The following is a 14,959-nucleotide window of genomic DNA, read 5'->3' on the forward strand; positions in this document are numbered from 1 at the left end:
GATAATTCATTTATTTTTCAAGAATATTGACTTTTGAGATAGAATTTTTCAAATATTAAAAATAATTTTTATTTATTGACTCGAGTTTTAAAATTAAGAATTGTTTTTAACAAAGATACATAAGATTCATATAGTATGAATTTACATTAACAAAAATATCATACGAATATAAAATTCATATATTATACATTTACATTTATTCATCTTTCTTATAAATATTTAATACATAATAAAATAAAATAAATATATAATTATCCATTTGTTTTTTTCATAAGAAAAAGTTGTGATTTCTATACATCATATTATCTTACATTTTTTGTTAAAACACATATTATATCAACTTTTAGTATAAATGTTACCATTTTAGAGAACCCATTCACCATAGAATCTCCACGTTATTTTTTAAATCTTTTCCCTTTGCGTTTGATTTTTTACCTATATTTTATTATAAATAATAATATGTAATAATGGTAATAAAGTAATTTACTATTACAATCATATTTATTTTATTAAATCTATGGGTTAATCTGTCAGTGTAACACAATTAAATTCAGATCTTTTTATATATAACTGGTAAACTTTCGTTTAAAAAATTTCTCAACTTTTTAGTCATTTTTTGTGTATCATAACAATCGTAAAAAAATTATTTAGTTTGTATTAAATAAAATGAGATATTTTTGTATCATATATTTTTGATTTATACATTTTTGTTTAATATAAGTATAAAATAACTATTGTCAAATTTAATACAACATTAACGTCAAAATTAATAATATATTTCCTTAAAAAATCAGGCGCTCTATCATAAATAACAAACTTCTTCTCCATGCACCCACGATTTGCCAAAGCATCTGCACAAGCATTAGCGTTCATGTAGACGTGCGAGACTATGACAACATCCATCAAAGAAATAATATCAATTATCCACCGAAGAATATAGACACATTCCACATATCCAACTTCTTTATCCTCAATAGCCTTAACTACCACCATAGAATCACTATTAATCTCCACCTTACTATAGCCTAACAATTGTGCTATTTTCAAACCTTCCAACACTCCCTAAAACTCCGCCAAAAGCGCACTACAGTTTTCAACATATTTGGAAAATCCTCCTTTCAACTCTCCTTTATGATTCCTAAGAATACCTCCACAACCGGCACCATTTTCACATTTACCAGCACCATCCGTATTTAGCTTTATCATGTTGCTGATTGGAGGCTTCCAACCCTTGTACTTGTTACCATCCCCTTCTACCTTCACAACTTTGTGCAGTTGAGTAGCAACCTTATACTCATGAACTCGAGTAAGAATGTGATTAATAGGATCCAAAGGTCTAACATAGTTATCGTTATGCTCTTTCATATTCCTCCAGTCCACAATGCGTGACAAGCGGTAGTCCAAATATTACTCCACCCATTATCCGTAATACCTCTATAATTAAGATTTATCCGAATCCACTTTCTAACGTCCACCAAATATAATCATGCCTATTTAGTTTTAATGTTCATTAATTATATTTACTTTTGTGTTTTGCAATTCTTTCTGATTCAGATTGTTTTTATATTTCTTGCTACATTATTCTCATTCAATCTCAATTCCATATATTTTTATTGGCATTTTTATTTACCTTTAACAAAATGTCTTTTGATTTATAATTTAATTTAATTTAATTGTAGTAACTTTTTATGAAAAAAATTTGGACTTATTAATTCAAAATAAATATTTTTCTATACCATCCAATAAAAAGATTATATAGTTATGTCACTTTATTATTCTAATTATTTTCCTATATTTTGGACCAAGAAATTTAAAATAAAAATATATACACTTAATTATTCTAATTTTTAGGCATCGACTAGGTTGTCAATCAGACAAAGGCAATGAAATTGCAAGAGGATCCACAATGGCTTGCTAGCGAGCTTGCTTCCGTTACAGACTTGCCTTCCTATTCTGCCAGGCTGATCTCCTTTGATTCCAATTTTATCTAGTGATAGGGAATTAGGGTTCACTTCACCTTCCTTGCTCCCAAATATGATTTAAGGATCCACCTTTGGTACCATATTATGGCCCTAATCCCATTAGATGGTACATATGAGAGAGATAAGAACAAGCTTGGTAGCCTTGGTGCGTTCCCTAGAGGTTGGCAATCTCTCTCTTTTAATGCAATAATGCTTATCTGCGCGTCATCTGCATTTACAAGTTTTATTCTTATTCGTTTACCGGGCTTTTACCATGTCTTCCAAACAATTTCAATACATATGGCGCAAGACGATTCCATATATCGAGGTCGGAATGGGATCAAGTGTTTTCACGTCTCACCGCAGTGCCCGTTTTGTCTTAATTTCTGATTGATGAACAAGAAGGTATGAAGTGCTCAACCGGAAGGGAAAGGAAAATGGAACAATTTTCTTTTTTTACTCGCCCCCGGTCTCCTTTGGACCCAAAGTCTGCCCGCATTCCAGCAAGCTAGCTCCGTAGGTTTGGGGAATAGGGAATTTCCATCGTGAAGGATTCCATCCATCCACATGTTCCCCTACGGCTACCTTGTTATGAATTCACCCCAGTCGAAGACCCCACCGTGGTATGCGCCAATAAGACCACCAAAAGCCTTTGTGGCACTAGTGGTACACATAAGTCATGGGTGATCATTGGTCTGATGCTTCGGGCGAAACTAATTCCTAGGGTGTGACGGGCGGTGTGTATTGGTTACATGTACACATGTCACATGTACATATTCACCGCGACATGCTGATCCACGATTACTAGTCCAACTTCATGTTCCCGAGTTGCATAGAACAATTTGAACTGAGGCAATCTTTGCGGATTCACTTCGCTTTACAACCTTGCTTGCCATTGTAGTACGTGTGTGGCCCAGCCCATAAGGGCCATACATACTTGACGTTATCCCCACCTTCCTCCAATATCTCATTAGAAGTCCCTCGTGAGTGTGGCATGCACCTTTTAGTTTGTTTCAGAGCCGTTTGTTTTGGCGGGGCGTACTAAACCTACTACGTACCTCACCACCGGGCGACTCTCTTGAATGCCGAGTATTTCTCCGCCGCCAACTCGATGTCGTTGTCACCTGCAAGAGAAGGCCAAAAACTGGACTTTACTAAATAAGCGAGAAAACTTTCTATTTAGTAAAATTGAATAAAATGTATATATATATATATATATATATATATATATATATATATATATATATATATATATATATATACCGGTAAGAACTGCAATCAATTTTTCTATAATTGCAATTAATTTTTATGAATCCCTGGAAGACTTACCCTCATTTTCGCCCTCTTCTATCTGTAAATTGTATTTTTTTAAAATATAATTACAGTAGTAGAAATTTATCTAGTAGTAACAATTTAATATAAATATTTTTAATTAATATATTAGTTGTTTATTTTGCATATAAACATTATATATGTTAATATTAATTATAAATAAATACTTTTATAACAAATATAATTATAAAATACATATAAAACATATGCAAAAATCTTTTTAAAAAACCTATTATTATTTTTGAATCAATGATTGGATTAATTTAAAAACAAACTGATACATGGCGATCGCTAGGATCTAGCCCTCAAAAAGACAAGAATAACAAACCTAAAGTTAAGGCAATAAAAGGATAGCTATATGTGGCATAAGCTTAGGACTAGTCCACCCTCTATAAACTATATCATTGATAACTTTCTCATCTATAACTCTATTATTTACACTATGGCCAAAGCAAATCTTGTTACGGTAATGCCAAACCTCATACATCGTTTCAGCTAGGGCCATACGCACCAAGTCTGCTCTCCAGTCTTTACCTCGATAGTGCAACAACAACACCAATTCAATTCATATGTTTAATTACCAGGATTATGGTGAATTCGCAGCCAAGTAAGCACTGTTTTCCAAATACTCTTCAAAACCACACAGTCAAAGAATAGATGACCAATGGTCTCTTCTTGGTCACACAGTTAAAAAAATTATTATTATTATTAATATTAAAAAAATTATTTTATCATTAATACTATTCTTTTTGTCGTATCCAAAAAATAATTAATATATATATTTTTTCTTCTTATTATAAAATTATATAATGATATTTATAAATAAATAGTTATATTAATTTTTATTATTTGAATACAACGGTATAATATATATAGCTATTTAAATTAGTAACAAATTATTAGAAAATTGTATAATGATATAATATAATATAACTATTAATTCATCAATATTGTAAATATAATTTTATATTAAGAAGAAAAAATATTAAATATTTGTTTGGATACAACAACATAGAATTATATTAATTATAAAAAACATATATTTTTGATTTAAGATTAAAAATAACATGATGTTTTTGGTATATTTTTTAATATGTATTTTATAATAATTATACTAGTTATAAATTTTTTATTTATAATTAATATTTAAAAATGTATTATCTTTATATAAAAAATAAAAATTATATATTAGTTAAAATGGCAATGTGTTATTATGGATTAGAAAAAAATTCTACGATTATAAATTTCTATTCTGAGACCCTAATAGAATAAGGGACCTATAAAAAATTGGTGGCAATTATTGGGTAGGCCTTATAGAAAAAATTCTTGAAAAAAGAAAAATAAAATATTTTCTATTTTGATTTATGATATTGAACAATATATTTATTTAGAAAATCATACGCTTGATATTAATAATTCTCATTTTTCTTATAAGATATCTCCGAATACATTATATATATATATATATATATATATATATATATATATATATATATATATATATATATATATATATATATATATATATATATATATATATATATATATATATATGTTATACGGTGAACTGACTTTTTATAATCGAAAATGTTGCGGTTAAGCATGAGTCGCCACCGACTTTTAATTTATCCAAATTAAATCAGAAAGGCTAAAAGAAACAGGAAAACACCTTTTAAAGAAATCTAAGTTCGGGGGGTAATTTATGCAAAGGGAAGGTGTAAGGCACCCTTTGCATCCATGGTTTTCCATGGGCTCTTAATTGCTTTGCTTGCTCGTTTGTTTGGAAAATGTAGATGAAAGAGATAGGGACTTTAGCTCGTAAATGAGCGTAGCCCTTTTGAAAAATTATGAGAAAGAATATAATGAAAGTTTGAGCATTGCAAGGCAATTAGGGGCAATTACCTTAAACTCAGATGATAGGTCTCTTTTTAGCCTTTCAGAATGAAAGGGTCTATCCTTGCCATAAGAGGGCAGGAAGCCTTTCGTTTGGAGGTTGAAGGGTCGTCGAAACATCCTTTGCCATAAGACTGTCCCATGCCATAGAAGGGCAGGTAATCTAAGGCAAGGATCAGAATAAGCCATTTTCGTTAGGCAACCAGAAGATACCTCAGCCTTTTTCCGTAGGCAACTTCCGAGGGTCGAGGTCATTTTTGTGTATCGAAGGCAGCATCATTTAGGGTCGTGACCTTTTTATCGAGGCAACATGGCTGAGGTATCCTCGAATTCGAGGGACGTGGCTTATTCTGCAAAAACACAAAGGCAACAGGCAACAAGGCAACAGAGAGGTTACCCAAAAGGGTGCGTGTGTGCAACATTCACGTGATTATATTCAGATATTTATCTTTTAATTAGTTATTCTAATTCAGTTTAAGGCTTGCACTCCCTAAGATTACTAACCACGCAGTATATAAAGCAATAAAGGGAAGGGGAAAATGAAACCAGCGGAGGAGAGGGGAATTGTAACCAGCGGATATAAAATAATAGGTCTGAACAAATAATAATTAAATAGGGTCGAGGTTTTAGGGTTACCGACTATTCGAGCTTTGGCAATTGACAAACCCTGAAAGAAAGAAAAATGGCAAATAAAAGAGAGTGAGTGCATTATCGGTTCGGGGACAATTAGGGCTAACCCTAATAAAATAAAAGATAAATAAATTAATAATGAATAATAAATAATACTTAGCTTTGATTTGGATTTGATCTGATATGGTTAATAGGGCGCCTTTAAGGTTAACCCTGAAAGGCAAGGCAGAAAAGGGATGAATGCAAAGCAAACCCTAAAAGTAAAATAATCTAAATATAATTTAAATTGAATTAGAATTAAATTACTTAACTTCGAGGTTTGTTGATCATGCGCGTAGTCGGAAGGCGTTTGAAAAGATAACCCTGAAAAAGGCACAGAAGAAGAAGATTTTTTAGTGTCGTGGTAAACCCTAATTAGGATTCAAATTCTCTATAATGACAAATTGATTTAATTAATTATTGATCTTGCGACCTAATTAATTAAATCGGAATAAAGAAATTAAATCGAGTGTAAAAATAATTTTTATGAATTTTTTGGAGTTAAGATAATGCATATATGAATTTTTGAAAGTATTAGGTAAAAGCATATATGAATTTATTATTAAAAATATATAAGTAAATAAATATAATTTAAATAAAAGGAGATAAATTAATATGTAAATAGAATAATTTAAATAAATTAACAAGAAAAAAGAAAATAAATATATAATTAACTAAATAATATATAGTAAAAAGATATTAATAAATAAATAGATAAATAAATAGATAAATAAATAAATATTATAAAAAAAAAATTTATAACAAAATAAATGAATAATTTATTATTAACAAGAAAAAAGAAAATACTTAAATTGATATATATATATATATATAAATAAAATAAGAGAACAATAGGTTATGTAATTAAAAATAAAAAAAAATGGAAAATTCTTAGCTTGCGATCAGGTGTGGACAAGGGCGTGTGGATCATGGTGAACATGCAGCTTTAGGAGCGTTAGATCATGCAGCTTGGAGATCTGATGGACAACAATCCCAGGGTGTACCGTATCTGTGTGGAACGCGCGCACGGGATTGCCTAGTATCCTGGCGCCAAAACATTTGAAAACAGACCAATCACGTTGCGACACGGTATCGTCTCCTTCCTCCAGCCTTGACCTGAACTGTCAGCCACGATTTTGCTACGGATTTGCTGCCAAAATATCGTAGCGAAACCCACAACCATGGAACCTGCAAGAACACGATCCAAAAACAAAAAACAAACAACCCAGATCGCTTCCAAATGGTCTTGCGACCTCAATAGGGTCCTTAATTCAAACTGTAAAAGCTTCTATCTAAGAATCCCCAATTTCCAAAACTTGAACCCTAACAATGGCAATCCTTAATACGATTGACTAAACAATAATTAAAACGGTCCAGAACGTTCACAGAATCATATTAAACACGAATGCACAATCAAAATTCATTTATGATGCATGGAATCGTGAAATCGAAGTTGAAAAAGAAAGGGCAAACCGTGAGTGTATGAGGCACGATTCTGGACGCTTCAAGCTTCGTTCGTGATTGGGAAACAGTCAGTGATGTTCCAGGAATATGTTAGCACCTTCAAAACTCCTTGGATTCGCCTCAATTGCCAATAACACGTTTGACTTTTCCTTCACTCTTTGCACTCGGTTTGGGTTCTCTTCACTGCAGATTTTTTTGTAATCCTTGTGCTATGGACTTGCTCAGGTACTTATAGAGAAGCTTTAGGTCAACAAATTTGGATCAAATCTTCTTTGAATCTTGGTTTTGCAATCTTGGCAAATTTGATTGAAAATCTTTCTATCTTTGGCCAATTTCAATCTTTTTCTTCACTAACTTGGCTTGCACGAATTTGTAATGAATATGGGGATATTTTGATGATTAATGATGATTGAAATTGAAGGGAAATCTAATCTTTCATTATTTTCATATTTTATATAATTAAATCATGATTTAAATGAATTAAAATCATAAATAATTAATAAAAATTATAAAAATAAAAAGTTCTTTGTTTTTGTCACGTGGATGGGCCTATAATGAGGGTAGAACAAAAAGAATGTAAGCCCATTTAGAAATATTTTGAGTTTTAGGCCTTTTTCTCTTGTATACCCTTGGAAAGTAGATGAACTTGTACACCATGCCATTTCTTCATATCTCAATAATTTTTCAAGATTGTGGACTTTTTGGAAACCTTAGAGAGTCCTCTAACCAGTGTCTTTGGTCTCACATCAAAATCATTTTCCATTCACATTTTATGACCTTTTGAAAAAAGTGTCCTTTTGTTGACTTTTGAAAAGGACCTATAATGTATGAAGCCATATTTCTTAAACCATTGACCTATGAGCCCTGATTCTTGGACCATTGGATAGAGGAATGAATTCCCTTCAAAATGAGCTTTGGTGGGAATTTTTCTGATGAAGTATGAATATTTGGTGAATTTTCAAAGTTTGGTTGACTTTTTCAGTTCATGCCCAAAATAGTAACCTTTGACTTTTGACTTTTCTGATCTTTCCTTGCATCATCATGATCAATCCTTGATCAAATGATGATTTTAGGGTTATGAGGATATTGTTGACCAAGTATCTTGAACTTTGACTGTATTTTGACTTGAAATGACTTTTTTGCCCTTGAAGGTTGACTGTTGACCTAATCAGGATTTGAGGGACTCAATTTGCTCTGTTTGACTTGAAACTTTGCATAGAGATTCTTTGGGATGTTGGTGACCCTATGGAGCCACCCTGAGCCATTGATTCAATGATTTCCTTTTGACTGACCTAAACCCTAGTTCAGAGCCTTGTATAGGGGAGTGAGTTTTAGGAGCATTGTATTTTGATTTGGTTTTGTGCAGGAGAAAGGTATGGGCAAATTTTGGGGTATGACAGCTGCCCCTGTTCAATTATCTTAAACCTGAAGATGTAGAGTGGTTTGTATGCCAGTCGGTATCTGAAGGTGGAAGGTGATTGAACACTAGAATACCAAGAAATTTGCCCTAGTTGAAGTAGGGACTTTTGTCGGAGATGGGCTTCAAAGATGCCATCCGGTAGTTGAAGTTTGAGAAATGTCGTTTGCGCGTTGATCGTGTCATTACCGTTCGTAGTAAATGAATTAGATCTTTTGGAGAGATGATCGTGTCTACATCGTTCGTGATGATAGAATTAGACTCTCTTGTCGTGTCAGCACCGTTCGTAGTAACTGAATTAGATCTTGGAGAGATAATCGTGTCTACATCGTTCGTGATGATAGAATTAGATTCTCTTGTCGTGTCAGCACTGTTCGTAGTAACTGAATTAGACTGGGAAGGTCAGTGATCGTGTCTACACCGTTCGTGATGATAGAATTAGACCACTGAGAGTTGACCGTGTCAGTACCGTTCGTAGTATCTGAATTAGATCTTCTGTCGTGTCAGTACCGTTCGTAGTAGCTGAATTAGACTGAGAAGGTCAGTGATCGTGTCTACACCGTTCGTGATGATAGAATTAGATCTCTGAGAGTTGACCGTGTCAGTACCGTTCGTAGTAACCGAATTAGATCTTTTGTCGTGTCAGTACTGTTCGTAGTAGCTGAATTAGACTTTGAAAGTGATCGTGTCATTACCGTTCGTGGTAGATGAATTAGACCTTGGAGCATTGACCGTGTTAGTACCGTTCGTGGTAGCTGAATTAGATCTTGAAAATGATCGTGTCATTACCGTTCGTGGTAGATGAATTAGACCTTGGAAAGTTGGAGTTTTCGTTCGTTTGTCTGTACCTGTATTCTGCAAAAGGTAAGATTAAATTTATGCAATGTCATGATGCATGGATTACATAATGAGTCTCTCAAAATAAATGAGAAGCTTTGCATGTTATGTATGAATTTTTATGAGGTAATGCGTGCAATGTATGAATATGTTTATGACATATGATATGTGAATATGATTTATGTTGTCTTGATTGAGAAAATAAATCTCTATGTCTTCGTGATTTTGATGTTTGATCTTATTTGGAGATGCTCAGCTGGGAATTTATGATTTCTGCTTGGAGATGATCAGTGACTTGATGTTCCCTGATTGGTGATAAAGATATTGATAGACAGTGTTGAAGATGTAAACTCTGTTGGGCCGCCATGTCTTTGTCAGGGCAAGAGTATTTGAAGATATCTTCTTAGTGATTACTCTGTGGGGATATGATCTCGTGAACCTGGCTCTGTGAGGAGACATGGATGAAAGTTGCCCCCAGTATTATAGTAACTACTACTCGATTTAGGACACGTCACTTAAAATGTCAAACTGGACTTGTATAGATTTGCCCCAGTTAGCAGGAACTTTGAAGAGATTCACCTCACGAGGACTTTATGAAGTGTATATTGTATGTGACATGCCCCTAGTAATCGTAAACTTAGGATGATGCCCCTGACTGTTTGGATTTTGAGAGATTCTTGGAATCTTGACTTGATTGTCCCAGATGGATTGGGAAAGACGTGTCATGCCCCTTGTATACGTAGGAGACATTGCTTCTTGGAGTAATATTGTCTGTCGGGATAACTTTCAGTCATTAGTTGTACCCTGTGCAAGTTCTTTCTGATGCTAACATTTGAAATTATGTAGCAGAATATGTTTAATAATGAATTCATGAGATGCAATGCATACGTCTGTCTTGAATTTTTGAAAAACCTTTAAATCATGAGATGCAAAAACACGACACTTGTAAAAAAACGATATTTGCACTAATGTTTGTAAGAATGAAATACCGACTCCTCGTTTTTGGTAAACCTTAAGGAGTCAGGATACCTTTTTTTTTTTTTTTTTTTTTTGGTGACAGTATGCTTTCGAACTAACCATGCTTCAATTAGGACTTTCAAGGGTTGTAACGTGGCTTAGTTCACGGTTTAAGAAACAAAGGATAAAGGCTCAAAGTTTATTTATCCCCACCCCTCTTCGTGATGATCTTCAGTCCTAAACTCAGTAAATTTGGCTTATGCATTCAGGTTCCAAGAGACTTTTGGATTTGCACCTTTGATAATGATGATGATTCGCAAGCAAAGAGAATTTTTGAGATGGCAGTCACTTCTTCCTTTTGGTAGTCACAACATTGTGTCGTTCAGGAATTTATTGACTTCTCTTTTTTCATCTTTTGATATCCCTAACTTTTGCCTGAACTGTCTATTTTAAGCTTACAGTCAGCGGGAGGCCTCGATTTTTGCCTAAGTCATCTTTTGATTTTATTTTTGACTTAGCAGGCTTTTCTTTGTATATATGTTTTTTCATTCTTTCATTCATTTTTTTTTTCTTTTTGAAAGATGTTGACTGCCCTGCTTAATGATTGATGAACCATCATTGGCTTTTGATTGACATCTCCAACACTTCTTTGATGTGTACGGATGAACGCTTGTGTTTGAAATCTTTATTGAAAGGTGTACTGAATGATTCTCTTAAACTAGAATGCACAGCCAAATTAACTGAGAACTACCCTGCCCCAGGTTATGATCAAAGGTTTTAATTAGTACAAGAAAGAAAATTCTACTTCTTAGGCTCAAAGGGGTTGACGAGGGATTAACATCCTTATATCTCCACTGTTTAGGAATTGAAACAATGCCTGTACATCGTCAGCATAGTCCGCTCAAAAGCATACTGTATGAGGTCGCGGTATCGTTTTCGTCCTCCTCCCTCAAAAGGCTCACAGCTTTAGCAGGAGTTGAGTATCATAAAAACATATGCAAAGTAAAGACATAATTTTAAAGAGAGTGATAGCGAAATAATTTATTCAAGACAAACATACGCAATGCACTGATGATGATTATTAAAACAAATAATGTCTATCATAATTGGAGTGTTTAAACAAACAGAACAGAAATTGCAAATGAAAGTAAATCTAATGATCTAAAAAGTTCATCCTTCTAAGTATTAATCAATCTTTTTGTGATTAGGCATAGGAGTAGTGATCACCACAGGGGTCTTGGGATGATAGAATTCAATTTCACCAGCATCAATCATGTCTTGAATCTTGTTCTTCAATGGCCAACAATCATTCGTATCATGCCCAGGGCTATTGGAGTGATATGCGCACCTCGCATTGGGCTTGTAGCTAGGGGCGGAGGTGTTGGGCTTTACAGGAGGATCTCTTAAAGTAATCAAGTTCTCTCTCAGCAAATGTTGTAAGGCCTGAGCCAGTGACATATTGATCTTTGTAAACTGACGTTCTGACCTGCGTCTTTGTTGCGGAGCTAATGTAGAGGTCAGAATTGTCCCCACAGATTGTTTGGGTTCATCGTGATCTTTCTGGTCGTACACAACGTGAGGTTCCTCAGGAGGGTGGCAGTCAATGATCTTGTCATCGATTAAGTCTTGGATCTTATTCTTCAATGTCCAACAGTTATTAGTGTCATGTCCAGGACTATCAGAGTGATACGCACACCTTGCATTAGGATTATAACGAGAAGAGGAACTACTGGGATTCCTCGGAGGGTCCTTCAAAGTGATTAGCCCTTTTTTCAGTAATTGTTGCAACGCTTCGGCCAGAGTCATATTGATCTTTGCGAATTGGCGCTTAGGTGTATCTGACTTGTGTCTTTGTTGTGGAACTGGTGTAAAGGTCAGAATTGTCCCCACAGATTGGTTGGGTTCATTGTGACCTTTCCGATCGTACCCAGTATTGACCATATGAGGTTTCTCAGGTGAAATGACGTCAATGATCTTGCAATCAATGAGGTCTTGGATCATGTGCTTCAATGGTCCACAATCCTCTGTATCGTGACCAGGACTGTTTGAATGATAAGCACATCTTGCATGGTACTTGTACCCAGGAGTGGGATTAGCAGGAAGTGAATATGGAGGCAATAGGGTTATCAAGTTCTGATTGAGCAGCTGTTGCAGAGCTTGAGACAGCGGCATATGTAACGGAGTAAATGATCGCTTAGGCTTGGATCTCTGATTATCTTGACCGCCTTGGAGCTTATGTTGATTCTTCTCCTTCTCGATTAGAAGTGCCTTCAATTCTTCTTGCCCCTTGGCCAAGTTAAGGATCATTTCTTGGAATTGGTTGTTCTGAGTTTGGAGATTCTTCATAGATTGTTCGAGATTCATCTTTGTTACTGAAATAAACAGTACAAAGATGAGGCGTTTGATTTTATGAAACCTGTGATGCGATGTTTATGAATGATATGATTATGCATATGCAATGTTTCGAGGACCTTAGAATTCAAATTTGTTTAAAACAAAACAAAAAGAAACTTTATTAATAATAATTAAGAGAAAGTAATTGTAAATTGTTTTATTGTTGTCTTTTACAATAAGGGAAGTATAAAACTAGAAAATAAAATAAAACTTAGAAAAGATAAATTCTTCAAGTCTCCCATGGACGCTTCCTTTTTGAACCAATGAAGTTGTTGATGCCTTGCTCTGCTTGAAGTAATCTTGTGAGTTCTAACACTTTCTTTTCTTTAGCACGAAACTGAGCTTCAAAAGTGTCTCTTTCTTCCTTTAGTTGAATCCAGGATCTCTTTAATTCTTCGATGTCAGTTGGCATATCTGGATGAGTAATAACTTGAGGAACTCTTTCCTCGCAATCAGGCTCCACTATCACAGGTAAGACATACGGATAAGGCATGATGAGACGTTGAGCACGAGTGCGTACCCATCTAAGGTAAGGCCCCAAAGGAATGGAGTTTCTTTGTCCCAAGCTTTTGTTATCAATTCTATTTACCATATCCCAAGCTCGTATGAACTTCCGGCGTTGATTCTGAGTGTCATCTTCATAATCAAACACAATCCCTTGTATAAGCATATGGTGAGGACCATCTCTTCGAGCGTAACCAAATTGTCGTAAAGCCAAGCAAGGATTATAAGTGATACCCCCTCGTATGCCAAGTAAAGGCACATTAGGATATTGTCCACAACGGTCGATCATGGCGAAACTTTCCTTGGATAAAGACAGCCAACGGATATCAGAATGTGAAAGTGACATTATTCTCTTGTGCCATTTCAACCTTTGGTCGTTCCTCATTACTGATCGAGGCAAGTGCGAAATAAACCACTTAGATAACAAAGGTATGCAACACATAAGAGTCCCTCGCTTCTTCATGGTACGAGTGTGAAGAGAGTGTAGGATATCTCCAAGCAAGGTAGGAACTGGATTGCGTGTCAGAAATATCTTTATGGCATGCACATCAATGAACTGATCAGGATTAGGGAACAACACCAAACCATAGATGAGTAATGCTAATATGTCTTCGAAGGCTTGATAACTCATGGACTTCAGAAACATGCGAGCTTTCCCAAGTAAGAACTTAGCGAGGAACCCCTTGACTCCACTTCTGGTTTCCCAATGGCCCTCAATATCAGACTTTTTAAGATGTAGAGCAGGAGCGATGACTTCCAATTTTGGAGTTTCTTCCAAACCAGTGAACGGAATCTGATCTCGGATGGGGAGTCCAAGTATGTCAGCAAACTCTTCCATAGTAGGTACCAACTGATAGTCCGGGAAAGTAAAACAATGATGCTCGGGATCGAAGAATTGAAATAGTACACTCATCATTTCTTCGTCAAAACCTGAAGTAACTAAACTGGGCAAGAGACCATGTCTTTCAGAGAATCGGGAACCTCCAGGAATCTCTAATACCAATTCTTTCAGTTCGGAAGGTATCTTCACAAAGTTAACTCGAATGGTGTTTCTAGTCTCCATGACCTACAAAACAGAACAAAGATGAATTCCTTGGTCCTCGAATGGTTAGTCATGATGTTATGATGCTTATGATGTTTATGATGTCATGATGTCAAGTAAATAACAAACACAAACAAGTCACACAATTTTGCCTTAAGGTTAGGCTTGCATGTAGTCCAGAGGTGCGTACCCTCCCCCTGAAGTTTAGTCGGTTCAAACCTGTCCTATATAAAGATCGGGTTCTAGGGAGCTCATATCATTGACCTTTCTCGAAGGCGCTTATCTCAGTTCGGCAATCGAATCGCCAACCGAAAAGGTCCTGAAAGTCCAGTCCATATGAGTGTAGCTTCGAGTATCAACCAACTTCAGTCGGAACCAAAGCCAGCCATCTCGCTACTTTCTAAAAGGCCAAAGTCAAGTTCGACTAAGGTTCTAGGGGCGAATTAGTGCTTAATGACACCACGCGGCAGCCAAGCATTTCCTCAGGTC

The sequence above is a fragment of the Vicia villosa genome, unplaced genomic scaffold (genome assembly GCF_029867415.1).
Source record: "Vicia villosa cultivar HV-30 ecotype Madison, WI unplaced genomic scaffold, Vvil1.0 ctg.000711F_1_1_1, whole genome shotgun sequence".
Lineage (NCBI taxonomy): Eukaryota > Viridiplantae > Streptophyta > Magnoliopsida > Fabales > Fabaceae > Vicia > Vicia villosa.